Genomic DNA, 11,325 nt, shown 5'->3' with positions numbered 1-11,325 from the left:
TATAATATAGTACTTTGGGTGGAAAATGAAACATTTTAGAAGTATATTTAAAATAGTAAATTTTAGCATATTTCACAGTTCCTAGTGCAATAAGCTAGTAGACTAGGGAGCTAGCAAACCAGACACCAGTATTGCAGAGGTGAATTGGTTTTCACCGTAAAGGTATCAAATGCAATTACTGTGCACAAATATAATCCCCAAGCAATAACGCTTTTGTTATCGGACCTCTGTAAGGTAATCCGAAACTTATGAAACTTATCAAATGTTACAGCTGGAAAATGCATCAGCATCTCTCTTTTTTTCTTTATTTGGAGACAGGGTCTTGCTATGTTGCCAGGCTGGCTTTGAACTCCTGGACTTAAAGGATCCTTCTGCCTCAGCCTCCTAAGTATCTAGGACTGCAGGTGTGTGCCACAGCACCCAGCTCATCATCTTCTTGTTATATAATAAATTAAACGGTAGTAGTGCATATGAAATGCACAAAGAGATTAGTCAAAGAATAGTTTGTATAATATATATTAGGGGCTGTGTGTATATGTATATGCTAGTATATATAAATATGCTAGCTTTGAGTATAAAACTCTTTTATCTGCTGAATCAGTGGAGACAGACAGACAAACGGGACCATCAAGGCTTTTGGAGATATGGAAGGTTCCTCCCCTTACAGAATGGGCTGTCATCACATTAGCTCAGTGATTCTCGTGAGCTTTTGGCTGGAGCATCACTTCAGTGTAAAACTAGGCAGTTCACAGTATTTGCTCAAAAATGTTCAGAATTCCTGAAAAGATAATGATAAACTTGAAAAATTAGTTGAAAAAAATTCTGTGGACTGTACATCATAGTGAATCTGACAACTATGTATTTGAAAATACATAGTTTTTGAAATACATAGGTAGATTTGGGACGGGTATAGTATACATTTTGCACAACTGCCCTAAGCGATCCTGAGGCCACATGGGGCCAACCCTGCTTATTCTTTATGGCCTTCCGGCTCTACCGGTGATGCCCTGTGTGGCCAGTGTATACCGCTTCTTCCTGCCTTGGTTTCCCCATCTGTAGAATGAGAAGCTAGACCAGAGAATCTCCCAGGTCCTCCCAGGTTTTGGCTGAGTCCCCTAAACCCGTGTGCTGCAGAGATGCCAGGTGCATGATGTCGTGCTTCCAGCGGCATTGCTGCATTCACTCAGCCCTCCGAGAGCAGCAGCCAGGCACCGAGAGCAGCAGCCAGGCACGGAGAGCAGAGGTTTCTCAGGAACCCCTGGGCTGCGAGGCCTGACAGGAGCCCTCTGGCTTGCGGGTAAAGGAAAGCCCTGTTTATTGGTATGCAGTAGTTGGCAAACTGACATTTCAACAAGGAAGTGAATTGTGAGGTGGGGATTTTAATTCAGGGAAATATTTGAAGAACTCAGTGTTTGCTCTGAGAGGTCATTAAATAGGTTTTGTTCCCACACCCTCTGGAAAAATGATGCTTCATTAAAATGGCAACATGAGGTGTAGTGGAAATGGTGAAATTGGGAACGCTGAAAAGACACATTCACTAGATTCCACTTAAAATGTAAAAGGAGTGTAAAGAAAACAAATGGACATTTTCCTGAGGCAGCTGAGCGATACAAAACACAGGCATCTTTGTCTCCTTCTTGAAAACTTCCACAATGCGTTCTCCTTTCTTCCTCTCCACTAATCTGTACTTCTAAGAGGTGTTGAGTTTCGGCCAAACTTTCTGCTCGGCTCGCATCAAAGGCTGCCCTCTTGTGAATAGCCAGCTCTCACCTAATGATCTCCCTACTCACTCCTGACCAGGACGCAGGTCATTCCCCATAATAATTAGCTCCCAGACAGAGTTTCCAGGCGCTTCCAGGAGCATCAATCACCGGATGAATTAGAAGGCCGTGTGTGGGAACTGCAGGGGGAGCTGGGCGCAGAGCCACCCCAGCCCTGTCACCCCGTGGCTGTCCCTGCCGCGTTTCCTTGCCCCTCCCCCCACTCTACCTCCAGTTTTGAGTGACAGGACGAGTTGGGCCAGTTACCAGGTAAGTGAAGAGGGCTGCCGAAGCATGAGCCCGCACATCCCACCCACGCGAGCCCGGCTGAGCTTCTGTTTCCCTTGGGACAGGACCTTGTCACCTGGTTCTGGTGGTGACTTGGTTCCGGGCTAGGGCTTTGTGTTTACCATGAGCATGGTCTGCTGTCGGAGAGCTGCGTGTGTTTCAGGACAAACCGGGAGCCTGGGAGACCACCCTGAGAGGCTGCCCCTTCCCTCAGCGCTTTCTGCCTGGATCGCTGACGTCTGGCGGTGCCTGGATCGCTCACATCTGTGGTGTGAGGCGCTGGTCCGGGCTTACACACTAACAGTGAATGAGGAGGAGAAAACGCTCTGCGGGTGCAGCAGGTCAAGATGGAGCCTGGTTTGCTCTTAGAACCTTCCCCAAGGCCCATGCGCTTCCTCTTCCTTCCTGACCAGGGGCTTTGATGCCCCTGCCCTGGGCTGCCTGGTTCCTACCCCCGAGTCTTCAGAAGGAGCCCCAGGCCTGGAAACCCTGAGTTCTGCTTCGGATGTCTTGCGTGGCCTGTGGATCCTGGGCCTGGTCTCTGTCCCCAGGCCCGTGTTCGGGGACCGCCCTCAGCACCAAAGGCAGCTCAGTCCGGCCTTGACTCTGCTTCCAGGGCGGAGGCCCATGCCCAGCACTGGGCAGGAGGAAGGCATCCTCAGGGCAAGGGTCTGCTATCAGGGGGCTCTGGGCCGCAGCTCCTGGGCAATTCCAGATTCCTGCAGCGCAGAGAAGTTTTACTGGGAGGGAGCACCCTGCGGCTGGAGAGACCCCGTTGCGAACACCCAGCGACGAAGTCTACAGCAGCCCAGGTCTGTGCTGCCTCCTGGTGGCGACAGATTTTACTACACACGGCCCCCACGTGAAAGGAGTTTCTCTTCAGTGGCCCAGTTACTTTCTGTCGTGCAGTAGAAGTCCCGAGCCACGGAGATTCGGTAAGGATCGAATAAGGGCAATAAAATCACAGCTCTAAATCTTTTCACGAAGTTGAAGACAGACGTTTTACTGTGGGAGCCATCTCATCTTTATCTGGTAAGAGCATAACCTGGTAAACAATGCCAGAATAAAAACAACAGTCAATAGATTTAAGTCTGTTTTGACAATGAGGAATTGAAATTATATTTATTTAACCTATTTTGACTCTTGCCCAAGTCTTCTTACAGTTCCATCTCATTTTTCCCTCCTTATATAGTTTGGGCAGGGGAGAATGCTCTATTTTTCCCTCCTGTGTAACTGACATGGAGACAGAGGCCCGCGGTCCCTTGGGGTCAGTGGCGGCGCAGGCGTGAGGTCACGGGTCCCTCAGTCGGCAGTGGGATGTGAGGCAGGGAGTTTGGGAGAGCTTTCATTGCGGATTAGTGGCTTCCTCTCGACTTTTCTCATTTTTGTCACAGCACACTCTGAACATTTCTCATCAGCTGTGTACACTATGTCAGGCGTTTCAAATATGTTTCTGGAAGTTGTCAGTGCTGTTCTCTGTGAGGCCTGAAGGAAAAATTCCATGTTTGTAGTAAATAAAGTACTAAAATTATATCAGCTATTAAGAGGGTGAACTGTTTCCAAGCTGCTTAGCCATATTGGCTGAGTGTTGAATGCAGCAATGGTGCCAACATATTAAGCACAAGAATCATGTATTCCTGGGCACTGGAAGTTCCCTAGAAGATGGTGGCACAGGGTCAGCTGGGCGGGGATGCCAAGGGGGGTACAGTGGACTTCAAGAAGGAGTTTACAGAGATGCAAGGGAAGGTTCTGAAAACTTTGCTAGGATGGACCCTCTGTTGAATTAGTTCGAAGGGAGGTTGATTTGAAGGAGATAGGTGGCATCAGCAGCTAGAAGTAGTATTTTGCAAATAGTAAGCTTCCAGGGAATATTCATTCCTAGAATTGAAGATACATTGCATGGGTTCTGTCTTCCCCTCTAAGTCTCTGTTATGGGTGAAATTTGGTCTCCACCCCAAATTCATATGTTGATGTCCTAACCCAGTACCTCAGAAAGTTGATTGTATTTGGAGATGTTTTTACAGAGGTGATTAGTTGAAATGAGGCTGCTATTTTGGGCTGCAACTCACATGACTGGTGTCTTTATTCAGAGAGGAAATGAGGACACAGACACACACAGAGGGAAGATCGTAGGAAGACGTGGGAAAAAGATGGATCTGTACCACTCAAGGAGAGAGGCCTCAGCAGAAACAACCCTGCGATGTCTCGATTTTGGAAATCTAGCCTCCAGAACTTAGAGAATAATATTCCTGTTGTTTAAGCCGTCTGATTTGTGGAGCTTGGTTACAGCCACCCTAGCTGACAAATCCAGTGTCCTTTTGAACTTAGGAGCATGACTGGATGACTCATTCATTCAGTATCAGCACCAACCAAGTAGAAACCATCAAAGCAACTGGGCGTGATGTGTCAGGTCTGTAATCCCAGCACTTTGGGAGGCCAAGGTGGGAGGATCATTTGAGCCCAGGAATTCGAGACCAGCCTGGGCAACATAGGGATACGCTGTCTCTAAAAAAATTTAAAAATTGGCTGGATGTGTTGGCATGCACTTGCTGTCCCAGATACTTGGGAGGATGAGGTGGGAAAATCACTTGAACCTAGGAGGTCAAGGTCACAGTGAACTGAGATTGCCACCATTATACTCCAGCTTGGGTAGCCGGGTGAGATCCTGCCTCAAAAAACAAAAGCAGGCTGGGTGCAATGGCTCATGCCTGTAATCCCAGCACTTTGGGAGACTGAGGTAGAGGGTTGATTGAGCCCAGGAGTTAGAGACCAGGCTGGGCAAGATGGTGAAACTCTGTCTCTACCAAAAATACACACACACAAAAATTAGCTGGATGTGGTGATGCATGCCTGTAGTCTTAGCTACTCAGAAGGCTGAGATGGGTGGATGGTTTGAGCCTGGGAGGTGGGGATTACAGTGATCCCAGACTGCACCATTGCACTCTAGCCTGGGTGACAGAGCCAGACCCTGTCTCACAAAAACCCAAAAGACAGACAACAACCCAAACCCCAAACCAATCGAACAAATGAACAAAAACAACCAAAAAACCCATCTGATATGGTCTGGCTCTGTGTCCCCACCCAAATCTCATCTTGAATTGTAACCCCCATGTTTGAAAGTGTGTGGCAGTTTCCTCTTTGCTCTCTCTCTCCTGCTCTGCCATGTAAGATGTGCTTGCTTCCCCTTCCCCTTCTACCATGATTGTACGTTTCCTGAGGCCACTCAGTCATGCTTCCTGTTAAACCTGTGGAAACGTGAGTCAGTTGAACCTCTTCTTCATAAATTACTCAGTCCCAGGTGGTTCTTTATAGCAGTGTAAAAATGAACTAATACACCATCAAAGTCCACTCTGTATGGAATCAAAAATCTAAAAAACAGAAAAGTGACTTGTGAATGGCATCCAGTATCTTTCACTAGACAAGATATATTAGCATGATTTCTAGAGAAAAACCCAAATACCTGCCCGAAATGTCTATACCACAGTTATGATTGAATATAAATGTTTTCCCCCCAGTTTTGTGGTGTCCTGAAAAGGAATCCAAACAGTGTGGAAAATATCCTCAGTTCTAAATGAATCATGCAGCCAAGTTTTATGAAACAAACCTACAAAGTTATCAATTGTTCCAAGAAAGAAAATATTCACTTCTGTTACTCCTAGTTTTGCTTTAGCTCTTCTGAGTTGTCTGGGGTTTAGCTTATGGATTGCATGATTTGATGAAACTCTACACAGCAGTTAGGGAGGAAATGAACCTTAGTGCTGAAGACTTAGGATTCAGCTGATGCCTGGGTACTTCAGCGTATCTTTCACTCATGGTGGTGGAGAAGTGGACACTGATGATTAAGCTAACCTCTACCGAGCACTTCCTGCCCATGGGCACTAAATTCAGTGCTTGACAGATTTCAATTATGTTTCATAGAAATGCTAGGAGCTGAGACATGGCGCAAGGTAGTGATTCAGTTTTGGTTACACTCAGCTATGTGACCTTGAGCAAATCGCTTCACTCTCTGTGCCTCAGTCTTCTTATTTGTAAAAGGTTGTTGGCAGTGCAGGTGAGGTGCTTGAAAAAGTGCCTGGCACTGACGAAGGTTTTCGTAAGTGTTGACCACTAGTATTTTTCTTCACACCCTCAGCTGATGAAACGAAGGACAGTGGAGGTGTTAAGCAATGTGTAGACACTTGCATGCCCATCACGAGGGGGGAATCTGACAGCACAGGAAGCTGCATTGCTGAGGCTCTGCACTGCCTCCCAGTTGGGCATACTATCCTTGCCCGTACTTGTCCCGTTATTCCTGCTGAGACACACAAAGGTGACTTTCAGATGTGTGGCTTGGCTGGGTGCAGTGGCTCATGCCTGTAATCCCAACACTTTGGGAGGTCAAGGCGGGAGGATCACCTGAGGTCAGGAGTTCTAGACTAGCCTGACCAATAGGGTGAAACACTGTCTCTACTAAAAATCCAAAAATTAGCTGGGTGCGGTGATGGGTGCCTGTAATCCCAGCTACTCGGGAGGCTGAGGCAGGAGAATCGCTTGATCCCGGGAGATGGAGGTTGCCGCGAACCATGATAACACCACTGCACTCCAGCCTGGGCAACAGAGCAAGACTCTGTCTCAAAAAAAAAAAAAAAAATGCATGGCCTGTGCTCTTTCACCCCTTGTGCTCTCCAAAAACAAGGCCATCCTCCTCCATACTGATAAAATCAGGAAACTTACACATTTAATCCACAGATCTCATCTGAATTGTATTAACTATTTCTCTTACGTTCTTTTTAGGAAAAGAAAATAGTTCTTTTCCTGGTCCAGGAGCCACTATCCAACCCAGGGTCCCACATCTCATTTAGTTGTTATCTCTCTCTTTTTTCCATCTGAAACAGTTCATCAGCCTTTTTTGTTTTTAATTTTTATGACCTCGACTTCTATAGTACAGGACATTTACTTTGTGGACTGCCAGTCCATTTGACAAGATTTGTTTTTAATGTGCACTTTCTGGAAACATAATATTGTTCCTCAAAGAAAAGAAAAAATGGTGGGAATACATGAGACATCATAACAGACACCAGGTGGGAATTTTTGAGGTTGGGTAGGTCTGGATGACATTTAAATTGAACTATAAAGTGGATGTCATGATCCACCCTGCTGTGAAAGTTGTTGATGGTTGTCTTGGTACTTCAGTTGCCTTATATAAAATTAGGGGTTTGATGTATGTGGTCTTTAGTATTCTGTGTTAGAATGTGAAATTCTAACACATTGTTAATAATGCTATTTACATGCTTTATTTTTTTGTTGTTTTATTTTATGATTATTATTTTTTGACACAGAGTCTCACTCTTTCACCTGGGCTGGAGTGCAGTGGCGTGATCTTGGCTCACTGCAACCTCTGCCTCTCAGGTTCAAGTGATTCTCCCCTCTTAGCCTCCCAGGAAGCTGGATTACAGGCGCCTGACAACATGCCCAGCTAACTTTTTTATATTTTTAGTAGAGATGGCGTTTTGCCATGTTGGCCATGCTGGTCTTGAACTCCTGACCTCAAGTGATCAACCTGCCTTGGCCTCCCAAAGTGCTGGGATTACAGGTGTGAGCCACCGTGCCTGTTTAAAGCTTCCCAAACTGCTTCCCATGGTAAGGAACATCCTAATTCATATGACTTTAAGACACATCTTTGTTAGTATCACGTATCTCCACCTGTTCAATTCTCTCTCCTAACTTTACAGTTTTTATTCCACTTTCTTCATGTACTCAAATGCCTTATTCTGAACATGCCTCTGCCACATGGCTGCTCTTGGCATATAGGAAAACCATCAAATGCTAGAACTGGGATTCCAAAACGTTTTCTCCATAAAAGATACCACCAGCCACTGTGGGGCAGCTCTGTGTGCAGAACTCTCAGCTCACTGTCACTTCCTGGGCTAGCTGAAGCTTAGTCTTCCCAAGAAATCCATTGCTGTGTATATATACCCAACAGGCACTGAACCACCTGCTGAGCCACAGTGCAGGCATGGGTTGGCCTTGATGCCATTGTTCCTGGGTGGATGTTCTCAGGCACGCTTTGTAGGACCCCTCCCACCCCCAACCCAAGGGGCCTATTTGCTCTATATTTGCTTGTTAGGACAAAAGAGAGAGGCAAAAGGCCCACTGTAATGTTATGCTTTGGAAGTAAGTCTCAGAGAATAATGATGGTGGAAAGAAAGATAAAATTTTGCTGGCAATTATAATACAGAGTGAAGGTGTAGAGTGTCTAGTTTCTGTTGAAATGGAAAAGAATTGCTCTCTCCTTGGAGGGTGAGAAGGATGGAGTCTAGGGAAAAGGGATGTCTGAGCTCCAGGTAGCCATTTGTGTGTTTTAGTTACAGAGTGAATGGAAATGAAATGGTTTGCACTTTACAAAGCACTTCTAAGTATCCATCCCTCCATCCATCCATGCACACATCCATTGTTTATAAATTCAGCATATTCCAGGGTCCATTCTAGGCCATGAGAATGCAGAGGTGCAAAGAGGAAAATCTCAGTCTATTTGGTGGTGCAGGCAACACAAGAGGTCATTACAATGTGGTGCGCCAAGAACCGTCGAGGCCATTGACAGCTGTGAAGAGGCCTTTAGTGGGATATTAGGGAGCACAGAAGGACTAAGTCAGGAAACACAGAGTGAAGACAATTAGTCTGGATTTTGCAGAACATGTAGGAGTTTGCTATGCGGAGAAGAGGAACAGAGCATTTTAGACACGCGCAACGGCCTGGGGTTATATACAGAAAGGTGCTCATCTCTGGAGGTTGAGATTTTGTCCAATCTGTGGGTAATTGAAGCCAAGTGGCATTCGATTAGGCAAAATAAGCCCAGATAAAGTAAGGAAAAAGGAGAAGAAACTCACTCGACCCCCCTTCCTGTGCCTTTGCTGGGTTTCATTATTTTGTTGTCAGAGGGAATGGGTTTGGAAAGTGTGTAACGGAAGAAGAAAATGAATAACACTTTGAGACAGTGATTCTCTACCCAGGGATGCACTTCAGAATCTCTTTGGGAAGTTTTGAAATTTACATGGCCAGGCCTGATATCTGACTCAGAGGCCCAGGGTGGAGCCAGCACTGACCTGCTCTGCAGAGCGTCTCATGGAGTCCTTGATTGGGAACACCTGTCACGTATGCTGCCTCTTCTGGGACCATCTGCCTATCTGAAGAAAGGGCACAGGTGCTATACAACCATCTCTGGAGATAGTGCCTGTGGAATTTTAAGCTTTATTCTGCTAGCTGGGTGAGAATTCTAATGATAGCAATGTCTGCCAGTGTTCCTAGGAATCTGAATTTCAGGAGATACTTTCAAACAAGATCTTCCAACCTTTTCTAGAATTCCAGAGTCTATTTACATCCATTCCTTTGTTAATATTTATAGTCTGGTTTTATTATCATATTAGAGGTGGGAAAGACAGACTGGGGCCTCCTTGCGTGCTGGCAATGCTTGATTTCTTGCCTAGATATTGATTTCATGGGTGTGTTCATGTTGTTGAAAATTCACTGACTTGCTCACTGAGCGTTTGTACACTTTTCAGTAAATATATGATACTACACTTAAAAGTGAATTCAAAAACAAATGAATATTTTTAAGAGCTGAAATTAGTGTCATGAATGCAGAGGACGTTTTCCCCATGGCTGAGTCCCTGAAGGCTGACATGCTCCTAGGATGACTGACCCTGTGGCTCTGTGCTTTGCCCAGGATGCAGTTTGGAGCCCCAGCAGGGACACAGGGTCACCTGTGCAGAGAGCCTCCGTGGCTGGTGGGAATGGTAACCTTGGATTTCCTGACTTTTGTGTATTGATGGTTTCACTCACAGAGTCACATTAACCCAGCTTTATAGACTGAATGAAACCATTGGCAACTTTCTGATTTGTTTTTCAGCCTGAGTCAAAGCGGGTAAAGAGGCCAAGAATTCCCAAGCTTTCCCAGGCAAGCGGGGAAGAACACTGGGACGCCTTTTCCTCCTCCTCTGTCCATCTTCAGGCCAAGTGTGCATCGGTCACAGGGAAACTCTGAATCGAGCTTTGTGCAAGCCCCTGGAAAGAGACCCAAGATCGTGTGATGAGCAACAGTGACAGTGCTGGTGGCAGTGCCATCTGCAGAACCAGCCCCATCCCTATCTGCAACAGAATATGCAGGGGCATCCTTTATGCAAACAATCCCCCCGGGGTAGAATGGGGCTTTTGACATCAGCTGAGACCCAGGCTGCCTTACAATGAGAGGCCTGTTGGTCAAAGGAAGGACTGTTTAATGAACTGAGAACCTGAGGCCAGCTCTGGCCATCTGCACTTAGAATCATAGAGCAACATGACTGTAACTGGCAACATTGAATAATGCAACAAATTCATATTTCAAAATTGTGAACTTTAAAATTTCGTGTTTGTGTCTGTGATGAAAAACAAATATACATTTGATACTACCATTTGATCAGTAAAGAAGCCTGAAAAATATCTGTCTTTGACTCGAAGGTCAATAATGATGATGGTTTTTCCCCTGCACTGGGATAGAAATGTTCTGTCAAGGATATAAAAGCACTTTATGAAATTCATTAAAGCCCTTAATAATCAGGCAGGGAAGGCAGGTGTTCCCAATTGTCACCACTTGGTGAGTGAACACACTGCGGCTCCGAGGACAATGACTCAGGAACAAGGTCGAATGGCAGGTAGGGGGTGGAGCCGACCCCTAACAGTGCCCTCCAGCCCCCGGCGCTGAGGAAGGACTTGGAGGGCTTGCATCCACTTTTCCTGGCAGGCTTGTGATTCCCAGCCAGAACGCAGGTGGCAATGTTGTGATTCCTGGCATAACCTTCAATGCTTCAGTGATAGTCTCTGCCAGTGCCAGGCACCAGCTGAGTGTCACTGTGCAACTCCCAGGCTTCAGTGATGCATGCCGAGGTTTTCAGAGCAGGCTCTCATTTATTAGTTGTGTTGGAAAGAAATCTCTACTACCTAACTGGGTACCTCTGGATTTTAATAGCTGTGGTTTATAAGAGATTTGAGAGGGAGTTTGTTTTCAAAGTGCCTTTCACAAAGTAACACCTCAGATTGGAGTTTACATTTCATTCCAGTAGGATAACTTCTGTGCTCAGAAATCCAACCGTGCAAGAAAAGTCAGGTTATATTTTCCTACAGCCCATTTTGGCAAATATGCCTTCACACCACTTTCCCTCCTCCTCACCTCTATTGGCAATAATCCCAATGGAAGATTCTGTTTTATGTCAAATGTTGAGTATCTTGGAAGGTATCCTGCACAGACACGACTGCTTGGCTGTGC

General features: G+C 45.9%; 1 long non-coding RNA gene across 1 annotated transcript; it reads left to right on the top strand.

The window, feature by feature from the left end:
• Positions 1-1,782: 1,782 nt before the first annotated feature.
• Positions 1,783-10,502, top strand: LOC144579829 (uncharacterized). The gene is made up of 2 exons (XR_013528257.1): positions 1,783-3,080; positions 9,934-10,502. It is a non-coding gene; the product is annotated as an uncharacterized LOC144579829 (long non-coding RNA).
• The last annotated feature ends 823 nt before the right edge of the window (positions 10,503-11,325 follow it).

This window comes from Callithrix jacchus, chromosome 16 (assembly GCF_049354715.1).
Source record: "Callithrix jacchus isolate 240 chromosome 16, calJac240_pri, whole genome shotgun sequence".
NCBI classification, from domain to species: domain Eukaryota; kingdom Metazoa; phylum Chordata; class Mammalia; order Primates; family Cebidae; genus Callithrix; species Callithrix jacchus.
Note: the sequence above shows the minus strand (reverse complement) of the source record. Positions and strands in the feature narration are given on the sequence as shown.